General features: G+C 32.4%; 1 long non-coding RNA gene across 1 annotated transcript; it reads right to left on the bottom strand.

Moving 5' to 3' along the window:
• Positions 1 to 946: 946 nt before the first annotated feature.
• Positions 947 to 20,799, bottom strand: LOC103877542. The gene is made up of 2 exons (XR_002517024.2): positions 20,402 to 20,799; positions 947 to 1,148 (listed from the first exon to the last, which is right to left on the bottom strand). It is a non-coding gene; the product is annotated as an uncharacterized LOC103877542 (long non-coding RNA).
• Between the last annotated feature and the right edge of the window lie 74 nt (positions 20,800 to 20,873).

Here is a 20,873-nt window from a genome sequence, read left to right as displayed (position 1 = left end):
GACTGCACTAGTGAAGAATTTTTTCTAAGCAATCTGCAAAAGCATTTTCTGCAATGTGTAAACATTGATTTTCTTCAGGTTTATTTTACAGTAAATTTCCTCTTGCCCTTAAACTGAAAGCCATACTGCTATAGTAATTCTCAACACTGCTATATGATACAATATACCAGCATAAATTTCATTAACTTAGCTTTCTATGGGGTTCATTGTACAATATTCGACTAGGGAATAGAGAAAATTCTAAGAAACAGAAGTAAATAGTGAAAAGTAAATAGTTTGTTCAAAATTTTTCTCACTTTTTATGCAGCTATTACTGTCTTCCTAAGAAACATGAGATTAAATATTTTGAATTATTACCTTACAAAATTTCAATCTCTTTCTTCAGGTAGCCAGTGTAAATATCAATAAAGTTTCTAATAAAGTATTTTTTAGTTAGGTTTTATATCCCCCAGTTAAATAAAATCTAATAGCAACATAGCACAGCAGCCTTGCTTCTTATGTCATTATTTATATTGTCATTCAAATTTCTCCGTGGCTTCTGGAGGTTAAAATGGTTAAGTTCTAGAACTGGGAGTTTATTTAGAAGACAAATCTAGTGCTAATTTCTTCCAGGCTTTGATAAAGTCTTACGCGCAGGAAATATCTGTATAAATTCCCCTGGGCCCTATTCTAAAGAGTTGTTTTTTTCGGTTTGTTTGTTTATTTTGTTGTTGTTTTTGTTTTTAATACATGAAGATTGTGGTATATTTTTTGAAAGGTACTTTTTTTATACATAGTTAAGGTTTTCCCTTCCTTCCTCAAATAGCAGCTATTGTGATTACGTCAAATTGTTATTTCAATTCAATTCCATTTTACATCTCTTCCCCGGTCTGTAAAATTATTACTTGTGACACCCCTTATATCGGGAAAGGTATTTCTACAGATATGAAAGTGAGCAAGCCAGAGCATGATTTAGTTTTTTTATTTGGGGTAGGGAAGAGGTAAGTAGTCAACTTAAAAATTCACATTTCATCATATTCTGAGAAGTGTTTATATCTAAAATTTTATTTGTGAATGTAAAATCTTTAGTATTAGAAATAAAATAAAAATACTTTGCATAACTTAAAAATTTGTTTTCCAAGGTTGAATCGATTATATCTTTAAAGTACCTGGGGGAAAAAAAAAACAAAAAAACCACTTAACTTCTAATTTAAAGTAGATAAAAACTGCTTTATCTCATGACTATTGGTCATCCTAGCATCCACCTCCCTTTTTCTAAATAACCTTTAACATACATCATCCTTAAAACACTCCATTGATTACTTCTAGTCTTTCACTGCCTTAATTTCTGAACTCTTCAAAACCATTTTCCATCAATCACTATATTCTTAAACTCTGGGAAACAGTCTTTCTCACTTTTTGTTTTTCTTTTTTCTTTTTTTTTTTTGAGACGGAGTCTCGCTCTGTCGCCCGGGCTGGAGTGCAGTGGCAGGATCTCAGCTCACTGCAAGCTCCGCCTCCCGGGTTTACGCCATTCTCCTGCCTCAGCCTCCCAAGTAACTTGGACTACAGGCGCCCGCCATCTCGCCCGGCTAGTTTTTTGTATTTTTCAGTAGAGACGGGGTTTCACCGTGTTCGCCAGGATGGTCTGGATCTTCTGACCTCGTGATCCACCCGTCTCGGCCTCCCAAAGTGCTGGGATTACAGGCTTGAGCCACCGCGCCCGGCCAACTTTTTGTTTTTCATAACATATTTTGTAGAAAATTTTTTGAGATCCCAAGATGTGGTAGGTGTTTTCGAGTTGTGACTTCATATATACAGTTAGATAACCCACAGAAGCAGAGAATCATATTATTGTCATTGGGTATAGTGCACTCCTGTTTTTTATTTCTTCTTTACAATTATAATATTCTAAAGTATAACTGAAGCATGGAACAGACACAAAAAAAATACAAAAAAAAAAAAAAAAAAAGAGGGAACAAAGACACGTTTGCCCTGAAGAACACAATCACAATTACGTGTATTAATTCATGTTATTATACTTAGTTTCCTAAAGGAGTTCCAGAATACTCACCTGTTTTAAAAGAAAATTATATGAATCCAAGTGACAAGAACATTAGTCAGAACCAAATATGAAATACTAGTTTCTACTGGCAGGTATCCAGAAAATAGATGCCAATGTTTCTCAACCTTGCTTGTAGTGAAAAAGATAAATAATCACGCAAAAAATTCTAACAGAAGGAGTAGCATATTGTATCTGCCCAATCCTAATGACATAAGCTATAATTATTTGCCAAAACCATCAACTTTGAAGATCAGGTTTTTATGGTACAAGATATTATTAGTGAACTTCCTGTAATACATTTATGACACAAACCTCTCCATATAGAATGGCATACGTGCTCACAAATAAAAAGGTGCTCCTGAGGGTAAAACATAATAACGCTGACTGGAAATGTTACCTAAAAATTAAGAGAATTTTTAGGTAACATTTAGAAAAATTAATAGAATTTTTTTCTCTATTAGTCATACTCCCAATTCTTCTGGAAAACACAGAAAAGGATAAAAAAAGGAAAAAAACATGTATAATAATTCCACGTTTCCTAGATAACCATGTTAACATTTTCCTACAATCCTGGAGCTTCATTTCATCACACTCTATTTAAAATTCTAAGTCCCATTTTATTTTTAAAAACATTATACAGTAGTCCTCTCTTAGCCATGGGGAACACGCTCTGAGAACCCCAGTGGATGCCTGAAACTGCTGATAGTGCCAAACCCTATATATACTATGTTCTTTTGGTAGAACAGAGGATACTAGAGGCTGAGAAGAGTAGGGGGAAGAAATGACAGCTAGATAGGAGAAATAAATTCTAGTGTCAATACCAGTGTAGGATAAGTATAATTAACAATAAGACATTATGTAGTTTTAAATGGCTAGAAGGAGCATTGTGAATTTTCCCAACAGAAAAAAAAATAAGTGTTTAGGATGATGGATATGCTGATTACCGATTACCCCAATCTGAATACTATAGATTATATGTGTCAAAATGTCACTATATATCCTGTTAATAGGTACATACAGTTATTATTGTATGCCAATTTAAAACTTAAATTTAAAAGAAGAGGAGAAGCACAGATTATAATGTTTTAATTATAAAAGGTCATTCTGCCACTGACTGAAGAAGGAATAGAGGTACTATAAAGAGGAATAATGACCACTATGGCTGAATTTGTAAAAAGTGTATTTCTTCATTATGTACACTTAGAATTGAATATCTTTCAAATAATAAGACACTCTTCAAATTATCAAGAGTAAATTTAAGTTTTTTCATTACAAAAAAATACAAACATACCAATGATGAAGTTTAATTCATAAGTTAAGCACAATAAAGATTGAATAATAACAATAAAACAATTATAACAATTCTCAGAAGAACGCACAATTGTACACATGAATTTTTTATATATGGGATTTTTTCGTTAATATTTTCAGGCTGTGGTTGACCATGAGTAACTGAAAAAGCGAAAAGGGAAACTTCAGATAAAGGGGGACAACTGTAAACACATTTATTCCTTAGAAATTATGGTGTGTGGGTCAATTATGTTTAAGTATATTCCTATATGATAATTTACTTATGGAGTTTTCTTTTTTATTATAAATTAGTCTTTAAAACACAATTTGGGTGATTTATTTTTAGAGATACACTATTTTCTTAATTTATTGTTTATGTAACACAGTCAATAGGTCAAATCTCTAAGTTGTATGCAGCCCAATTGTTTTGCCAATTAGTTATAATAATTTTCCTTTCCACAATGATTCAGGAGTTAGCATATTGACATTAAATATTTTGCTTTTTTCTTTGCTAATTTGTAAGCATAAAACTGTACATGGTTGTTTTATTTTAGTATATATTGCATTATTGTTAAAATGTCTTTTATTCTACCTTTTAAATCTTTTAAAATAATGATTATTGCTTTTTTGACATACACATGTCTTCAAACATTTTTCATAATTTATTTCATTGCTTTTAAATTTTACCATGCTTCCTCCAGAGACATAATTGCTCAAATATTTTTATATTTTAATAGTGCTATTTTTATGTTTCATCATTTTATCAAATGATAATTTTTGATAAGGCAGATTTCTTCAATAATCATGTATTAAATAACTCTGTCTTTAAAATATATAGGAAATATTTATTGTATACCAAATTAAATTATTTTATGTAATGCTATTTGTCTAAAGTCTATTCATTTAGTTCCCATGATCTTCATATTCATTTTATGGCAATATCACTTCTTTTAAGTTATTCTAGTTTTTAATATGTAATATTAATCCTGTATCCCTATTTGCAGTCAAAATAAATAACATTTCTTCCTTTTAATTTTTTTCTTCTGGTTATTATATCACATTCATATTGTTAGTATTAATGAATTTCATAATTTTTCATGTTTCTCCTATAATGATTGTCCCAAAAATATGATTTTTGAAATTAAGATTACATTAAAACATTATAAGTTGAAAAGTATCTTTATGTTTTTCAGTCTTTTTATTCATGAAAGTTTATAATTTTTAATTTATACTGTACATTACTAAGAATAAATGGGATACTAGAAATAGAATATTTTGATGCTCTTTTTTATAGCTACATAATATTTCATATAATTTATTCAACTGTGATCCATTTGATTATTATTTACTTTATTTACATTTCTTTTAAATTTTAAGATTTTATAAATTACAAATATAATTTTTATGATGCATAGCTTATATATATATATTTATACTCTTTTATCTTAATTACTGTAGAAAATTTCTTAGAAAGAACGATGATTAGGTCAAAGGTTATACATATACAGACATTTCTAATTTGTACTTTCTCATTATTTTTACAATAACAGTTCCAGCAATCTACATTTCCAGCAAAGTATAAGATTTCCTGCATTTTCTATAGTTGCATACATTGAAAGCTATCAGTTTTAAAAATTAGCGTTATAGTACTGAGTAAAAATTTATGTTTGTTGGTTTTGCCTTCCTACACCTCCCTCCCTCCCTCTCTCTCTTTCTCTCTCTCTCCCCTCCCTCCCTCCCTTCTTCCCTTCTCCCCTTTCTTCCTTCTCTCCCTCCCTCCTTTCTTTCATTCTTTCATTCTCTTTCTCTCTCTCCCTTTCTTCTTTCCTTTTCCTTTCTTTCCTGATTAAACATAAAACATTTACTTCTTACAGTTCTGGAAGCTGGGAAGTCCAAAATCAAGGTGCAGGTAGATCTGTTGTCTGGTTAGGGCATTCTTTTTGGCTTGAAGATAGACATCTTTTTGCTGGATCCTCACAAAGTGGAGAGAAAGAGACTAGAACTCTTTCTCATGAGGGTTCCACTCTCAAGACCTCACCCAAATCTAATGACCTTTCAAATGCTACACTCCCTAATACCACCCTTTTTGGGGCTAGAGTTTTCACATATGAATTTGGGGAGAAAACAAACATCTACATGTCCTTTCTTTTTACTGATTTCACAAATATTTATTGAATGACTCTCATTTGCTGCTGATTGGTAATAAAGACATAAACAGTGAACTAACAGATGTCATTATTTTGGAGCTTACATTTAGTTCAGGAAGACAAATAATGAGTAAACAATTCATAAATAAGATATTTTAGTTAGACAAAAAGTGTTACAAATGAAATATACTTAACAAAACTCGGGGAGGGTGGATTACTTGGGTTCTTTATATGTCAGGGGCTGAAGTGATGACTTTGATGCTAGTCTTTAAAAAGCCAGGTAAAGTACTTCTCAAGCCATGGGAAGAGTAAGATAAAAGACACTATTACAGTTGTATTTTTGTAACACATCAAGTGTTATAAATATCAAATCAATATAAAAATCAAATCAATTTTTCACACTCAAGTTCCAATCCAGATACTTATTAATTGAATATTTGTGTCAGTGATTAATAGTCTTGGGCTCTGAAATGTAATAGCCATGGATTTAATTTTTAACTTCTCTAACCCTAAATTTCCTATCTTTCAAATGTAGTTAATGTTACGTATTTTATCAAGCCACTATAGAAATTACATACATAACATATAAAATGTCTATTAAAATATTTATTTTCATTAACTATTGATGTTATTATTATTACTGTTAAGTAGGGACAGCTGATACAAATTATTCTGACCTGGGATTTACAGTTACAATATATAGATTGACATCCACATTCTGTCTCATAATAGCTGCATAGTCAACTTAACTTATTAATTAATTTATGAAACCAATTGGTTTTGTCTTATCTTTGCTTATTCCTGGAGCCCTGTTTGGCCCAGTTTCGTCCTACACTAAGATCCCCCCTTTCATCATTATGATACATTAGTTAATCCACAAAATTACTCAGTCATTGAGTACCTATGCTTGGTCAGAGATCTCCAACATCAGAAACGTCCAGTAACCCTCCTAAACGCTTGTCTATCTCTTACCAGTATAATATTCCCTTTCTTCTTCTCTTTGACAGTGTCTCACAGAGCAACCAGAATTTCTGCCAGCTGGCTATTTGTTGATAGTCCATTTTTATAGAAATCGGTCTTATTGGCGGGGTGCAGTGGCTCATGCCTGTAATCCCAACACTTTTGGAGGCCAAGGCAGGTGGATCATGAGGTCAGGAGATCGAGACCATCCTGGCTAACACGGGGAAACCCCATCTCTACTAAAAATGCAAAAAATTAGCCCGGTGTGGTGGTGGGTGCCTGTAGTTCCAGCTACTTGGGAGGCTGAGGCAGGAGAATGGCATGAACCCATGAAGCAGAGCTTGCAGTGAGCCAAGATCGCCCCACTGCACTCCAGCCTGGGAGACAGAGCGAGATAGGCTCTGACTATTTCTAGACTTGCCCCTTTGCCCCAGTGAAGACAAAAATCTTAAGAGTAAATATTTTATCTGCAACAATGCAAATGAGATTACAATTGTTTGTATTTTTGGTAGACCCAGAAGTTACATACAGAAGTTATACCAGTATGAGTTATTGTTTTTGAAAAAGCTAGACTTAAAAAACAAAACAAAAAAAATGACTACAACAAAATTATTTAAAAAGCTCTAACTAAATTTTAGGTGAAAGATCTTATTTGCAAGATTATTTATAAAATTATATATTTCCAATTATTTTCTCAGAGAAAATTGGAAAAAGCAAATATGATTTTCAGAAACAATATTATGCTCTAAGGCAACTTAATAATAATAACAGAATGTGATTGTAACAAGTCACATATTGATTGCTAGGAAGAAACTTATTCCAGGAAATAGTAAGTAGGATATGATATAATCATATCAACACCCAGAAATAAAATAAAGCTAATTGCCACAGCTGACTTCATTTCAACTGAAAATATAGTAATTAAAAAAACTGAAAAGAGAAATCTGTGTCTAGAATATTAAACTGTTTCAATAAATTATAAAAACAACATTTGACGGGCCGTTATGCTTAAAGTTAACATTACCTTTTATCTAAAGTGAAATTGGCCACATTGGTATGAAAATTTCTTTGAGTATGCTGTTTAGCTTCTAGTTTGTGGTAAACGGCTTTTGAAAATATGCTTCTTAGATGTTAAAACTAGAGAAATCTTGAAAGGATTATATTCAATATAAACAAAAGAACTTGAGAGAAAAAAAGATACACACACACACACACACAAACTTTACCAGATTTGCCTATTTTTTCAAAGCCCTTAGTAATTCCTGCTTGTTCAGTGCAAATCAACTATTTCTCAATTTTAAAGGCACAGTAACCATCTTTCTTTACATCCACATTGTAATTATTACTTCTCACAAATCCGTATTTTAGCTTAATATCTACATAAAAGGCAAACTTCCTGTCTTTGACACTCCTTGACTATGAGATTGATTGTGTTTGAAGCCACATGTAATTTTTGTTAGTTTACATTTGCATCATATTTTCTTTCATTTTCCTGGAATTGTGATTACGTTCCAAACTCAGGATCTGGTCATAAGCTTTAATTGTTGGTGCTTTTCTAGGAGGTAAGAATGCATTTATTTTCTCATCATATTCTTTAGGCTCTAGTAACTTTTAACCTTAGAACGATCTGGAGTCATTATAATGGTTAATCATATTTTTTTAAAATGTAAAATTCAATTCTGAAATTAATGTAGTGTTGTTTGGATCACTTTATATCAATGTAGGAAACTCATAGTTCCTTAAGAATCAAAAAGAGAGAAAATGGGCAAAAGGGCACAGGCTCTAGTTACATAGAGTTTATCTAATTTGAGAAGGGAGCTATCAGATAAATATATAATAAAAAAATATATAAATATATAATAAAAAAGATCACACACACACACACTGAAGTTGGAATTGTGAGAGAGAACCCTGTCCAAGGATCCCCAGTGTATCTTAAGCAGTATCCAAGGACATTCTAAGGGTATATGGTTCTACTGCCAAGTTTTACTCTGGAGCCTCAGGTTAAAATTCCCATGACTAGGCTACAGCTATTTAGAAATCCACAGCTGGACAATTTACTAGCAAAGAGACATATATATTATTTGAAAAGGCAGAAAAGACTGAAAATCATTAGGTAAACACCAGCTGGCAGACAAGATTGAAGAGCAAAAAAGAAAAAGACAGGTGATAGAGACCGATGGAAAAACCAGGATGGAGAAAAGGTATTGATATAAGTGTGTCAGGGGTACAAATTCTATAACTGTTATTATGCACAGGGCCTGCAAGTTAGGCATGGTATTAAAATTATGACCATGCAATAAAGATTATTGAGCTAAGTAACTGACAGGAAAGAAACGTGCAGATATTCACAAATATACGAAATGAAGATAAAAAATTTATGGAGAGGCCGGGCACGGTGGCTCACGCCTGTAATCCCAGCACTTTGAGAGGCCAAGGCAGGTGGATCACCGGGTCAGGAGATTGAGACTAGCCTGGCTAACATGGTGAAAACCCATCTCTACTAAAAATACAAAAAATTAGCCAGGCGTGGTGGCACATGCCTATAGTCCCAACTACTCAGGAAGCTGAGGCAGGTGAATGGTGTGAACCCGGGAGGCGGAGCTTGCAGTAAGCTGAGATCACACCACTGCATTCCAGCCTGGGCGACAGAGCAAGACTCCGCCTCAAAAAAAAAAAAAAAAAAAAAAAAAAAATTACGGAGAAAGAAAGGATAAAATGAGCAAGAAAATGATGCATACACTTTATGTTTTCTTGCTACAAAGACTATATCTGAAACATGATAAATAAAACATGATGCATGGAGATTGTCCTCTATATAACAACATTTAGATAGATAGCCCTATTCCATTTAGATAGGCCTACTATTTTCCATTACTTAGAAAGGAACTGAGATCGAATGAGTTTTAAACCTACGATGAAATGGTTCTGTTCTGCTTATTCCTGAGCTGAAATTTCACAGTGTGATCCTCTCATTATGAAAGTCAATTTGAAAATCCCGACACTTGAGTGGAGTACTGAATATGACATTGTCTATAAACCACAAGAAACTGCCCATTCAAAATTAAATAAATAAATAATTAAATGCATTGATTATTATGTTCCTGACATGGGCTAGGCACTGAGGATTCCATTAGAAACAAAGGGAAAAAATGTGGTCTTTACTCTTATGCAGCTACAGTTTAGAGACGAAGAAAGACAGAAACAATTTCACAAATTAGTGTAATAAATACAAGTTGTGATAAAAATAAATGAAGGAATAATGCAAAGTATTGAGCAAGTATATAGCAAGTGAAGGTGGGGAGAGGCGGAAGTGCTGGGGTTTGGGATGAAAAAGAAGGCTACCCTGACAAATAGCTGGATTCCTGATTGAAGTAGAACTAGAAATCCACATAGGAGTGGAGAAGATAGCAACAGAGGATGATGGTTGGTGGAGTACATTTAAAGCAAAGTAAGGACCAGAGGTAAAACACCTGCCTGGGAGGATTATCAAGAAACCAGTGGTTGTTATTTGTTAGAATGAATGGGTGTACAGTGTAGGAGGAGGTAGGAGGAGCATGCAGGGATAGATTACGATGGCTTTTGACATTTAGACCACGTTTTGACAGTACAGGTGATGATATGTGCATAAATTATAAAACAAATTTAAATAGAATATTCATAGAGGCCTTAGTAGAGTTCTATGGAAGGACAGTACAAGGAGGGATAATTCTTACTGATGGGTTAGCGAAAGCTTCATGGAGGGGGATATATGTATGTAGGGCCTTGACAGAGAGGTGATGTTTTAATTGGAGACTTGAGATGAGATGCATAGGTCAAAAGAATAGTTGTTGCAAAAGCACACAGAAAGATGTGACTTGGATTGTAAATAATGAGTCTATGTGAATGGAGACAGTTGGAGATAAGGCTGAAATTATAGACTGGAGGCAGATTGCAGAGAATTGTGAATGCCTGACAACGCTGCTTGCATGAGAACTTTTTATTTGCTTATACCTTACTTTGTAAGCAAGGAGAAAATGCACTATTTAGAGCATGAGATTTGGGTTTCAGTCCCAACCCTTTACTTACCAGCTGTGTAATTTGACAATTTACTTAATATTTATTTATGTATTTTCTTCATTGAAAATACAGAAAATAACATCATTGGGATGATACAAGGACTAAATGAATATTCAATAAGATGAAGAATAAAAATATTTAGCTTAGAGATTGGCATATAAAACCTTAATAAATATTATTAGTATTAATAAAATAAGTTTACATCAGCATGTGAAATATTTATGTATACAGTACAGAGGGCTTAAATTCAGCAGTTGAGGCCATTGTAGAAAATAAGAAATGATGAGAACTTGAGCAATGGCTATTGGAGTATAAAGAAGGGCAGTAATATTCCATAGACAATATGAAGGAAAACCAAATGCTACTTTGTACATTTTATCACTACAAGGACACTAAGCTCTGAGAAGTAAACAATGCCTGTGTTTAAGTAACTGAGGCTTAGGAACATGGTGTTTTGCCATTAATTGAAATCAGAGCACAGACGAAAGGAACCTTGTTGAGGAGGCAGGAGTTGATGAGCATGAACAGCATTCTCTGGGTAGTGAAAAGAAACATGTCTGATAAGAGAGGATATGCATTATCGATGACTCTAATTCAATTTGTTCATTCACTCTTTAAAAGCTATCAGAAAGGCCAGGCGCTGTGGCTTACACCTGCAATCCCAGCACTTTGGGAGGCCGAGGTGGGTCAATCATCTGAGGTCAGGAGTTCAAGACCAGCCTGGCCAACATGGCGAAACCCCGTCTCTATTAAAAATACAAAAATTAGCTGGGCGTGGTGGCACGTGCCTGTAATCCCAGCTACTCGGGCGGCTGAGGCAGCAGAATCGCTTGAAACCGGGAGGTGGAGGTTGCAGTTAGCCAAGATCGTGCCACTGGACTCCAGCCTGGGTGACAGAGTGAGACTCTGTTTCAAAATAATAATAATAATAATAAAATAATAATAATAAAATAATAATAATAATAATAAAGCTATCAGAAATAAAACCATTGTGGTTGAAATTTATCTCATGATGTATTTTAATTTATTTATTGATTTATTCAACCTACTGCCTGTGACAGCTTGAAACATACCACAGACACAAACACAATTGATGTGTAATTGTAGAACGTGTAATTTTTTTATTCATCTTTATTTTTTATAAACTACGATGAATGCAAACTATATAAAATATAAATGTACAGCTTAACAAATTATGATAAAGAAAATACTTGTGTCACTACACAGAAGAAAAAGAGAAGGAACACTGAAGGCTCAGAAGCCTCCCTCCATGCTCCTACTCAGTCACCTCTCATTTCTCCATTTCCCCAAGTTTTACATTAATTAATCTGTATCATTTCATCTATTCATCTCTAAAACCTAACTATTTATCCTCAAAACCATTCTTTTTGTCTTTCTTACCTTTAAACTTAACGTGTATGAAATCAAACACTATAAATTCCCTTCTGCCTGGCTTCTTTACTTCAAACTTTTATGTTCCATCTGTTGGGTTGTTTGTATTTGTAGCTGTTCATTTTATACCTGTGCAGTATTGCAATGGATGAATATACAACGATTTATTCATTACTTATATCTTTTATGGGCATTAGGGTTGTTTCTATTTTGGTGACTATTATAAATAGTATGTGTAGACTATATTTGTTTATGTTTGATGGTATAAAAATACATTCATTTCTGTTGGGTTAACATATTGCAATTGAGTTGGAACAGCATCACTTAAGTGTATCTTCAATTTTACCAGACAATGACAAACTATTTTCCAAAATAATTAGGACCATTAGCCATGAATGTTATGGATGAGTGTTATACATCACAGTCCACATTTGGCATCATAATTTATTTTATTTTATTTTATTTTTATTTTTATTTATTTATTTTTTTTGAGACAGGAGTCTCGCTCTGTCACCCAGGCTGGAGTGCAGTGGTGTGATCTGGGCTCACTGCAAGCTCCGCCTCCCAGGTTCACGCCATTCTCCTGCCTCAACCTCCCAAGTAGCTGGGACGACAGGCATGAGCTACCACGCCTCACTAATTTTTTGTATTTTAAGTAGAGACCGGGTTTCACCGTGTTAGCCAGGATTGTCTTGATCTCCTGACCTCGTGATCTGCCCGCCTTGGTCTCCCAAAGTGTTGGGATTACAGGCGTGAGCCACCACGCCCGGCCTGTTTCATTTATTTTAATAGGTGTGAAATGTTCTATCACTGTGATTTTGAATTCTTTGAGAACTTTTTGCCTGTATTTATTGGTTTTCTATTATTTCTAGATTTCTGAATGTTTTTATTTTGAAAGGATTTAGACTTATTTTAATACTTTATTATTTCTTGTGTCTGTTTTGGTAAGTTTTACTTTTCTAAAATTTGTCTATTATGCATATGTTTTCACCTTATTTAAATAATATTGTTCATATTATATTCTAATTAACATTTGAATGTGTCAAGTATATGTAGCAGTATTCTCTTTTCATTTCTGAATTGGTTATTTGTAACTTTTCTCATTTTATCTGATCATTCATAATAGATATTTACAAATCATATCAAGCTTTCAAAAATAATTTTCACTTATTTTTATGATCATCTAAAATTGTAATTCTTTAATTATACTAATTTATGTTTTTCACATTCTTATTTCTACTTAATTTACATTACATTTCTTTTTCTAACTACACACTAATTTTCAGCAATTCTTTCGTCTTATACGTGCATGCATCACTTTGAGATCCTGATTTCAGTTCTTTTGAATAAATACCTAGAAGTGGGGTTGCTGGATCATAGGGTAGCTCCATTTTTAATTTTTGAGGAACACCCATGCTGTTTTCCATAGTGGCTGCAGCATTTTGCATTCCCACCAATAGTGTACAAGGGTTCCGATTTCTCCACATCTTTCCCAACACATACTGCATTTTTTGAAATTGTTAATAGCCATCCCCACAGATTGAGAAGATATCTCATTGTAGTTTTGGTTCACATTTCTCTGACGATTAATATCATTGAATATTTTCTCATATGTGTTATCCATTTTCATGTCTTCTTTGGAGAAATGTATTTCCAAGTTGTAGCTCATTTTTAAAATCAGAGTATTAGCTTTGTTACTGATGAGTTATAAGAGTTCTTTATATATTTTGGGTATTAGCCACTTATCAGATGTGTGGTTTGCAAAAAAAAAAAAATGTATCCCATTCTATATCTTATATCATACAGAAAAATCAACTCAAATTAGACTAAAACAAAAAGGTAAGACTTACACAAAGGAAAGACCCAAAACTATGACATTCCTAAAAAAATAAGAAAAAACTTAATGAGCTGATGTTGGCAATGATTTTATGAATATGCTACCAAAAGTACACAGGTAATAAAGCCAAAAATAAACAAGTGGAACTAAATTAAGCTAAAAATCAGGACAGCAAAGGAAGCAATTAACAGAGTAAAAAATCTACCTATGGAATGAGATAAATATTTTAAAATCCTACTATCAACAACTCACAGTATTATCATACTATTATTTATTAAGTTATGGGCCTATATTTGATACATTGTTATTAGCTGAAGTCCATAGTTCAGATTCTTTATGTAATTTGTTGTTGTTCCAGGACCTCATCCAGAATACCATGTTACATTTAGCTTTCATCTCCCTTTAGGTTCCTCTTGCCTGTGACAGTTTCTCAGAATTTCCTTGTTTCTGATGACCTTGGCAGATATTTTGTAGGATACCCCTCTCTAAAAAATTCACCTGATGTTTTTCTCATGATTAGACAGAGGTTATGAATTGGAGGAAAGAAGATCCCAGAGGTAAAGTGCCATTTTCACCTACATAATATATGACTCTTGATAATGACCCTCATCACCTTGCTGAGATACTGCTTGTTATCTTTCTACACTCTGAAGTGACACTCCCCCCCCACCCTTTTCTACACTTTATTCTTTGGAAGAAAGTCACCGTGCACAGTTCACATTTAAGAAGCATATATTCATATTACCTCTCCTAAAGAGGTAATTATTTTAGCATATTTTCAAATATTGACCTATCTATTTATAATTGGATAAATGCTACTAGGTTGTACTTTATTTTTATATTTTGTTTGATTTGATATGCTAACATTTATTGAGGATTTTGCATCTACACTCACGAGAGATAAGGTCTGTTGTTTTCCTTTCTTGTAATGTCTTTATCTGTTGTGGTATTAGAATAATTCTATCCTTGAGGATATGTAGGAAATGTTTCCTTCATCTCTGTTTTCTGGAAGAGATTGTAGAAAATTTGTATCTTTTCTTTCTTAAATGTTTGGTAGAATTCACTAATAAATTTTCTGGGCTTGTTGCTTTCTTTTTTGGAACGTTATTACTTTTTGACTCAATTTCTTTAATAGATATAGGCCTATTCAGGCAATCTCTTCATCTTTCTGTCAGTTTTAGAAATTTGTGTCTTTCAAGGAATTGGTCATTCTTGTCTAAGTTATCAAATTTGTGAAAAAAGAGTTGTTCATAATATTCCTTTATTTTTTAAAAGTCCATAGCATCAGTAATTATACCCCTTTTTAATTTATGTTATTAGAAATTTTGTCTTCTCTCTTTTGTCCTTGGTTAACTTGGCTAGAAGTTTGTCATCATTAATGATCTTTACAAAGAACTACCTCTTAATTTTACTGATTATCTCTATTGTTACACTTTTTCAGTTTTATTGATTTCACTTTTATTTTTACCACTTCTTTACTTCTGCAAGCTTTAGGCTAAAGTTGCTCTTTCTCTAGTTTTCTGAGATGCAGGCTTAGATCACGGTTTTCAGATACTTATTCACTTTAATAACATTGACTTAATATTATGAAAATATTACTAAAGACTTTGTTATATCAACTTGATATGTTATATTTCATTTTCATTTACTTCAAAATATTTGTGAAATTTATTTTTGACACATTTTATTTGATTCATGTGTCATTTAAAAGTGTGTTGTTTAATTTCCACATACTTTAGGATTTTCTAGTTATCTTTCTAGTATTGATTTCTAGCTTATTTCCATTGTGGTCTGAGAACATATTGTATAAGATTTTTATTAACTTACATTTATTACAATATGTTTTATGGTCCAAAATGTAATGTTTTGGTTAACATCCCATATGAGCTTTGAAAATCATGTATATTCTAATAATGTTGAATGGAGTATTCTGTAAATGTCAATGAAGTAAAGCTGATTGATAATGCTATTCAGGTAGATGATATTTCATTCTAAAAGTTTTGAGTATAACAACTTCTTAAACTTAATAGCTATTTTGAAAATGAAAACAAATATTCAAATTATCAAAGCCTAATATTGATATTTTGAAATTGTTCAAGGAAAATAAAGCATTTAGAGTATATAATTCTAAATATACCTAATAATTTATAATATTTTTTCTGCATTATTAGTAGTATTTTATAAAGTCAGTGTTTACTTAAATTCATCCCACTATTTACGTTTTCATTATATTTTATTCTTTACATACTTCCAAAATCCATTTGGCATAATTTTCCTTTATTTTCAAGAATATTCCTAAGAAGCCCTCTTATTTTACTTCTACTGATAGTAAATTATTTTTGTTTTCCTAAAAATGTCTTTATTTCAACATCATATCTTCAATTACAATTTACTTTGGCATAGATTTCTGAATTGGCAGTTATTTTCTTTTTCACAAATGACGATATCATGTCACTATATTTTGGCTTCCATCACTGTTGAGAAATCATTTGTAAATGTCACTATTACTAACTTGAAAATAAGAGGGTTGGGCGCGGTGGCTCATGCCTGTAATCCCAGCACTTTGGGAGGCCAAGGCGGGTGTATCATGAGGTCAGGAGATCGAGACCATCCTGGCTGACATGGTGAAACCCCATCTCTACTAAAAATATAAAACATTAGCCAGGCGTAGTGGCGGGCGCCTGTAGTCCCAGCTACTCCGGAGGCTGAGGCAGGAGAATGGCGTGAACCCGGGAGGCGGAGCTTGCAGTGAGCGCAGATTGCACCACTGCACTCCAGCCTGGGCGACAGAGCTAGACTTCATCTCAAAAAAAGAAAAAAAAAAAAAAAAAAAAAAAAGAAAGTAAGAGCTCTTTTCTATTTTTACTTGACCAGTTTTCTTTAGTTTTATTTTGATGGTTGATGTGTAGACTGTCTTTTGTATCCACTCTACTTAGTAGCAAAAAAAATCTTGAAAAAATGGGCTAGTCATATTCATGCATTTTAGAAAATTTTCATAAGCTACCTTTTGTATTACTTCTGTCTCATCAATATACTCCTCACTTCTGGGACTCGAATTAATCATATGTTAGAGATTCACCAATATGCTATTTGTTTCTTTTTTCCTATATAAAAATTTCTGAACTTTTATCTCTAATTGTTGCATTCTGTTTTGTTTGTTTTGGCCAATCATCAAATGTATTGTTTCTCATTTGCTTTGCATAATATGCTTTTGAGTATGTTCATTGAGTCTTTGTTTTAGATTGTTATGTTATCCACTGCAATAATCTATATATTTTTCAATGTGCTAAGTCTCTTTTTATTATATTTGGTACTCTATCCAATTGTTGAATCTTAGTTTTTACCTCCTTGAATGTGAATAAATTTTTTTATTTTATTTTTTTTTTAGACGTAGTTTGGCTCTTGTTGCCTAGGCTGGAGTGTAATGGTGTGATCTCAGCTCACGGCAACCTCCACCTCCTGGGTTCAAGTGATTCTCCTTCCTCAACTTCCCAAGTAGCTGCGATTACAGCCGCCCTCCACCACGCCCAGCTAATTTTTGTATTTTTAGTAGAGATGGGGTTTCACCATGTTGATCAGGCAGGTCTCATCCCTGACCTCAGGTGATCCACCTGCCTTGGCCTCCCAAAATGTTGGGATTACAGGCGTTAGCCAAAGAGCCTGGCCAAAATAAATAATGTTATCTTCAGTCTCTATCTGATAGTTCCAACATTTGTAATTTTTTTTGAGCTGTCTCTTTATTCTTATTTTTGAAATTCCTGCTCATATAATTTTGCCACCTTTTTTTCCTGGTTACATTTGATTGTGTTTGTAGTATATTGTCACTGAAAAAGTACTTGCAGAGGTAAATTTGAGGATGATGATTATGTCATCTGTAATGGATTTCTTACTCGAGAAATTGCTTGTAATTTACTTCTGCCTATTATCTGTAGACTTTAGCAATAATTAATTACCTTAATTCAATTGCATGGTTTGGAATTGTCTTGACTATTCATATTATTTTATGATAGACTCCACTATGTAGGGATGCCAATTTTATTACATTCAGCTTTACTCTTAGATTGGAATTATTTGTGTTGCAGGAAGGGAGTGTTACCAAAGTCTACTGCATTTACTTTTGTTTTCTTAGCAACATAGGCTGTCTAAAGTGCAATCCAACCTTTCAGTCACTTCTGTGGATTGGCAAATACCCAGAACAAATTTAATCCTAAATGTTGTACCTTCGTGACCCTTCTTCTATTCCTAGCACACCAATGCCTCACTATATTTTTAACTCTTCACTTTATCTTATATAAAAAAGAGTTAATTATTTAGTAAGAAGTAATTAGTAGTGGAAATTCTGTTTTAAAATTTAGTAGATCTTTGATCTGTATTCTATATCAATAACTATATCTTCATACACCTTTCAAGTCTTATCCTTCAATAAGGGTAAACAGAACATTACCATAATTATTTTACTTCTAATTAAAATCTTTCCTATATATTTTGCTTGCAAGTTCCATTCAGTTAAATACAAACTGGTGTATTCCAGATTAATAGAAATATACAGGAGGTTTTTTTTTTTTTTTCCAGAAAATAAGAAACACAAATGTTATTTTTGAGGTTTAAAGACTATATAAATATGGAATATTTAAAAGTATATTGTTCATTACTTTTTACATTGGAAAACATAGTTTTTAATATTTTATAAAAGAATATTATATTATAATCATCATCATATTTGTGATCACTGCCCCTTCTGTGATAGGTGCTGTGCAGAATATTTTCTTTAATTACCTGTATCTCATAACTAAAATTTAGATTTTAAGGATTTGGTACCCCTAACTCTACAAGTTAGAATGATTTTTTTTTAAAGGTAAGTAACTTATCCAAGGTGCACAGAGCATGAAATAAATACGGCAGAATTAAAAACTTTTTTATCTGACTCCAAATTATTTGTTCTTTATAAATTGACATATGATAAAATAAATTTATATAATATTTCATATTGCTGTTGAGTAAATAGGAGCACACATATAAACTCAAATTGTATTTGAATAACTAAATGTGACTTTTTAAAAGAATGTATTGTACATTTCAACATTCTGTTTCTGTGTTTTCTGTAAAATATTAATAATACAAATTATTTTATCTTTTTACTTAAATAACAGTGCTGACATATTTAAGAAAACTTTGTAATGTTCTCAAAAATTACAATAGGATTGATTTTCTGAAAACCTAATTATTTTTAAATTTTGTTTTATAATTACTTGTCAGTATCAAAATTCACTGAATCAATACCATGCAAACACAATAAGTGATATGACATACAGTGCATCATGTTCAGTAGAGAGACAGAAAAATGAGGTAAATTATTTTCAAGCTCAGAGTACTAATTTTATTTGAATTATAAATTACTATCACTTTGTAGTTCTAAAATAAATTTAAAAACAAAAATGAAGACCAATTTACTAGCTCTGTATCAATTTTTGTTCTGTTTGTTTACTTACATGCATTATGACAATTAAATGTCACAAGTTTTTTTTTTTACAGTGTACCTCAGAGATGTTAAAAAAATTGTCTAATGTCACAAGGCCATTTTTTTTCCAACCCCCAAGTGAGTTGCTCAAATATAGACCTCACAAGGCCATTTTTTTTCCAACCCCCAAGTGAGTTGCTCAAATATAGACCTCAACCTTTTTCTTAAAGGAAAAATACTTTATCTGACATAGCCACAATTTGTGCTTTTTACATCCCTTTACCATCATTGATCAACTATGTTTTATACAGATCATGATTTTTCATCTGCTCTTTATAAAATTCTTTATATATGATTTATATGTTGTTTTATGTTTTATATGGAAACTCTCAAAAATGTGAAATTACTAATTTAAGATAACAGCTAGTACAAGAAGAGCAGCAAACAGAATTAAGGTCTCCAAAATGTATGTTACTTTCTTATATAGATTTGGTTAATTATCAAAATCAAGTTGATTTTATATCTAACTTTGAAGTTTACATGATGGATATGGATTATTATGCTGCTTTGGGCAGAAGTAGATATCTTTTATCCAAAGAGTAATTCTTTGTTGTTGAAATTCCAAGCATACATCAATATTAGGCAGATGAAATCACAAGACTCAAGCATATCCATTTCACCTACTGATAAAATCACCCTTCTAAATTAGCAAAACATATTTAGCATTAACTCTGCTAATTCATGGAAGAAATATTTTGCATAACTAAGTTAGCACATTTTCTTTTAGAGTGTCAGACTAATTATATTTATTGGTGAAAGCATATGAACTCTTTGAGGAAACTGGCTTACAAAAAAGTGCAGTGGTCTTTAATAAATATTTACCTCTTACTGTCATGTGCTGAGGATAAAATGCAGAATATGATGTAGTCTCCATTCTTTAGAATATCCTACTTTTGTAGAAAGACTTTCGTTATTTAAAAATTCTAATAAGGATGGCCATAATCTTTCTCTTAGGGTAAGGTTTTGTTTTATTACTACATATATTTTATATCTGTTTTATTAAAAAACGTATAACTGTGCTACAGAACAGAATTTCATTAACTCATCAGTTTTTATTATTATTAACAATAGCATTTACAATTGATTTTTGGTGCTAAATTATATCTCAGAGCAGTATAAATGAAAGCATTCTGCCTATGAATCAAGAGACTTACCTTTTGGCTTAGCAATGTTGATAACCGGCTGTGTGATGGTGAAGAATCGTTGGATCTCATTCTACATCCACCAAGTAAGGAATGTGAAACAGACACTCTGTTGAAAATTTACCAGAAATTGAAAATTTAATGATCAAAAAGTATTATAAAGTGTTACTTAAATATTGATCAACATCTAAATTATACATAATTACAGCGTATTTCTTACCCTATTTATACAAACATTATATTTCTTAGAGGATGGGGTTATGTCTTAATGATTTTTTGTTAACTCCTATAGTATTTTGCATGCTGCTAGTTGTGGAATATACGACTAGGTCAAATCTGTATCCTTTTTTTTTTTTTTTTGTCAGCATCCAAAATCTTTTTAATAAGAGGGTAGGATCCAGGGTTATTATTATTATTATTTTTGGTTTGGAGACAGAGTCTCGCTCTGTCGCCCAGGCTGGACTGCAGTGGCGCCATCACGGCT

This window comes from Papio anubis, chromosome 12 (assembly GCF_008728515.1).
Source record: "Papio anubis isolate 15944 chromosome 12, Panubis1.0, whole genome shotgun sequence".
NCBI lineage: Eukaryota > Metazoa > Chordata > Mammalia > Primates > Cercopithecidae > Papio > Papio anubis.
The sequence above is the reverse complement of the archived record's forward strand: the minus strand, read 5'-3'. Positions and strand labels throughout refer to the sequence as shown.